The sequence below is a fragment of the Saimiri boliviensis genome, chromosome 2 (assembly GCF_048565385.1).
Source record: "Saimiri boliviensis isolate mSaiBol1 chromosome 2, mSaiBol1.pri, whole genome shotgun sequence".
Taxonomy (NCBI): domain Eukaryota; kingdom Metazoa; phylum Chordata; class Mammalia; order Primates; family Cebidae; genus Saimiri; species Saimiri boliviensis.
The window spans coordinates 33968155-33972843 of NC_133450.1; the positions used below are offsets into that span (position 1 = coordinate 33968155).

Sequence of the window (4689 nt, forward strand, 5' to 3'; positions counted from 1 at the left end):
TTCTCAAAGGCAATTTAAAAATCTCCCTCAAGAAAGCCATGCACCTTTTTATTAATTATGTTTATACTACTAACAATGTTTGGCTAATGATGTAAAAATACTTAAATCATACTAGACCCAGAAAAAGAGATGTTTCTCAACTTATGGTAGGATTACATCCCAATAAACCCACTGTAAATTGAAAATACCATAAATTGAAAATGCAATCCTACCTTAAATATGCTCAGAACACTTACATTAGCCTACAGTTGAGCAAAATCATCTAACACAAAGCCTATTTTATAGTAGTGTTCTGATGTAATCTATGGATGTTCTACTGAATACGTATGGCTTTGGCACTATGGAAAAGTTCTAAATTGGAGACCATACATAAATGAAAGACTAAAATTGAAAAAGAAAAAGAAAATGTAATAGGTTTCTCTAAATGAGAATGTCAAATTCAGAATTGCTTAACATATATAAAAGTACACATTCTAATTTATGAAAAAATATTATATCATTATTACTTTACTATATATTAGTATACACCAGCTGCATTTTCTCAAATGGCAAATGAGGCACATTTCTCTTTGATTCTCCCAGGAACCTCAGCATCATCTGTCTTTTGGAGGATTCAGATTCTTATGACATCTGTGATACCGTCCATAAGGATACCAGCAGTGCTTAGTCATAAAGAACATTTTGCTAAGTTGTTCTACCATAGGTTCTTGCTCAAGGGGTTCAACTTTTTCTTCCAATCTGGTTTTCAGGATTTGATTATGTGTTTCTTCATTATTGTGCACAGGATCTGGCCAAGGGATAGGTTTTGTGTGTTCATATGCAATGTCCACAGAAGGGTGGTAACATACTATTGTCCTGCCATCAGAAGTCAGAGCAAGCTTTACTTTGCAATTATAGTCATCTGGTAGAGGAGAGCATGTAGATTTATGACAAACACAATATAAATCTCCATTTTGGATTGAAAATAAATGTTTCAAGATAGTTAGCTTTGACCCCACCCATTTTACTGCAGCTATAGCCATGGTGTTTCAAGATGCTTATCAAGTGATATGAAAAAAGACGGTCTGAAGAGAAACTGCTTTTAAAATCTGCTTCTCGGCATACTAATTTCTACTCCTGCTTCACAGCTTCTCACCACGAGTCTGCCATCTTGTTTAGGGAACACATTCAAACCCTAGCAGTACTCAAGAGAGTTATGAAAAAGGGAAAGAAACTGACAAGAGCCATGTCTACCCAAGAACCACTCCCTAATACCTACCCTGTAAACCTCTTCCACCTCCACAAGCTATCAGGAACTGGAAACTGACTAAATACTGGGTTATTTCCTTTTTTATATCAACAGGGAAGCCTCAAAAGCATGAATTCCCTAAAGCAATTCATAACAGTGCCAACGTAGAGACCCTGACACATCAGCCCCAATCTGGGAAATTATTCCTTCCCTGATATAATTATTAGGGGCAAGGTAAACAGAATTAATCCAGTGAAGAACACTTGATATCTTATCTGTTCTATAAATCAGACTACCCATAAGTGGGCCATGTTTAGTCCAGAAAAAAAGTGGCTTACTCTTGCACAGAAAGTGAAAGGAATGGGAAGCTCCACCATATTTTTCTTCCTGGCTACTGTACCTCAAACTAACAGTCTAATCTTTTAGGAGCTTGGATATTGAATACTCATCTAAATGGTCCATGGCTTGGGTTAAGGAGAACTGAACTAAGATATTTCATTGCTGAAGCAATTAGACCACCCTATTGAGCTCTGTAGAGAATTGGTTGAATTCACAGTGAAATAACCTTAGGAATACAGGGCTACAGAGACTTGGAGCCTGACTCAAGGCTAGAATCTTAGTCTGTTTATCCTGCTATAACGGAATACCACAGACTGAGTAATTTATAAAGAAGAGAAATGTATTTCTCACAGTTCTGGAGGCTAGGAGTCCAAAACTAAGGTGCCAGCATCTCATGAGGGGTGTTCTCTCTTTCCAAGATGGCACCTTGAATGCTGCACTCTCTAGAGGAGAGGAAAGCTGTGTCTCCACATGGCAGAAGACAAAAAGGCAAGAGGAGTGAGTTCCCTCCGTCAAACTCCTTTATAACATCATTAATTCATTCACAAGGGTGGAACTCTCATGACCTAAACCCTCCCAAAAGGCCCCACCTCTCAACACTGTTGAATTGGGGATTACATTTCCAACACATTAATTTTGGGAGATACTTCAGACCACAGGTGCCAACGACTAGGAAAGGCCTAGCATCTCTACTATGAGCACATCAAACTGACACAGTTTCTGGGTCTAGATCTGGGGCATATAACTATCTTGATCAGGCTGGCTGTAGTCCACTCTCACAGCTTCTACTGCCCTAATTCCTGATTAAGTCTCATGAGCTTCCAGTCAAAGACCCTATTCATATGTCAGGGTATATGGTATAAACAGTTGAGCATTGCTCAAAAGAGAAGCAAGAAAAAAAGCGGCTGAAGGTGGATATTAGGAGGGCGGGGTGGTACACCTCAACTGCCATGTTAATGAGCTTAGACTCTACCCAGTAGACACTGAGTAGATGCCACAAGGTTTGATGCAAGAGATAAAATGATCAGATTTATGTTTTAGGCCGGAAAGGCTGTGTAGGGAACATTGGCCAAAACTGATTAGGCTCTTTATATAACAAGGAACAGAATCCCAGTATAACCACCTTAAGAAAAGTTTTGGCCAGGTGTGGTGGCTTACGCCTGTAATCCCAGCACTTTAGAAGGCTGAGGCAGGCAGATCACCTGAGGTCAGGAATTCGAGGCCAGCCTAGCCAACATGGTGAAACCCCGTATCTACAAAAATGCAAAAACTAGCCAGGCATGATGGTGGGTGCCTGTAATCCCAGCTACTTGGGAATCTGAGGCGAGAAAAATCACTTAAACCGGGAGGCGGAGGTTGCAGTGACCCAAGATGGCACTATTGCACTCCAGCCTGGGTGACAGAGCAAGACTCTGTCTTAAAAAAAATTTTTTTAGCCGGGCGCGGTGGCTCAAGCCTGTAATCCCAGCACTTTGGGAGGCCGAGGCGGGTGGATCACGAGGTCGAGAGATCGAGACCATCCTGGTCAACATGGTGAAACCCCATCTCTACTAAAAGTGCAAAAAATGAGCTGGGCATGGTGGCGTGTGCCTGTAATCCCAGCTACTCAGGAGGCTGAGGCAGGAGAATTGCCTGACCCCAGGAGGCGGAGGTTGCGGTGAGCTGAGATCGCGCCATTGCACTCCAGCCTGGGTAACAAGGGCGAAACTCCGTCTCAAAAAAAAAAAAAAAAAAAAAAATTTAATTTTTTAAATTTATTTATTGCTTAGTATAACTGAACATTTTACACACAGGCCCACTGTGCACTTGACTTGATAGACAGCTCCAGCATCCATCTCTTGGCTCTGCTTCTCCTGAGAATCAGCTTCATTCCCAGGCTGGGTCACCTTTCATTGGCAAAATGCCAGTAGCTCTAGCCTCACAGTCTCACAACACCTAGGTGAGGGGAAGAGAGTGCATCCCTTCCAGGAGATTCTGTTGAAGCTTGTTAGATTCTTTCCAGAACCCCAGCAAATACTTCCCGATGTCACTGGCTTTCTGTTGGATTATCTGCTCATCCCTGAGTCTATCACTAAGGCCAGACTGACTGTGTCTTAGTCAGTTTAGGCTGCTATAACAAATTACCATAGACAGATGACTTCAATAACAAGCATTTATTTCTCACTGGTCTGGAGGCTGGACACTAAGATCAGGGTCTCAGCATGACTGGGTTGTAGGAGAGAGCCTTCTTCTTCCTTTATGGCCTCACATGGCTTTTTTTGGTGTGTGCACAGAGAGACAGAGAGAGAGCTTCTACCTTCCAGGCTCAAACTATCCTTCCCACTTCAGCCTCCACAGTAGCTAGGATTACAGGTGTTTGTACTACCATGCCAGCTAATTTTGTTTACTGTTTTTTAGACATGAGGTCTCACTATGTTGTCCAGGCTGGTCTCAAACTCCTGGATTCAAGCAATCCTCCTGCCTTGGCCTCCCAAAGTGCTAGGATTACACCCAGGGTGAGCCACCATGCCCAGTCTCTTCCTCTTTTTTTTTTTTTTTTTTTTTTTTGAGACGGAGTTTCGCTCTTGTTACCCAGGCTGGAGTGCAATGGCGCGATCTCGGCTCACCGCAACCTCCGCCTCCTGGGTTCAGGCAATTCTCCTGCCTCAGCCTCCTGAGTAGCTGGGATTACAGGCACGCGCCACCACGCCCATCTAGTTTTTTGTATTTTTAGTAGAGACGGGGTTTCACCATGTTGACCAGGATGGTCTCGATCTCTTGACCTCGTGATCCACGCGCCTCGGCCTTCCAAAGTGCTGGGATTACAGGCTTGAGCCACCGCGCCCGGTCAACTTTTTTTTGTATTTTTAGTAGAGACGGGGTTTCACCATGTTGACCAGGATGGTCTCGATCTCTTGACCTCGTGATCCACCCGCCTCGGCCTCCCAAAGTGCTGGGATTACAGGCTTGAGCCACCACGCCCGGCCGTCTTCCTCTTTTTTAAGGGCATTAATCTCATAGGGCCCCACACTCATGACTTCATCTACCCCAATTCCATCTCAAAAGCCCCACCTACAAATACCACCATATTGTGGATTAGGATTTCAACATGTGAATTTTGAGGGGACACAAGCATTCAGTCC

General features: G+C 43.2%; 1 pseudogene; it reads right to left on the bottom strand.

Annotated features, from left to right (window-relative positions):
* Nucleotides 1–586: 586 nt before the first annotated feature.
* Nucleotides 587–1022, bottom strand: LOC101045845 (large ribosomal subunit protein mL42 pseudogene; annotated as a pseudogene).
* Between the last annotated feature and the right edge of the window lie 3667 nt (nt 1023–4689).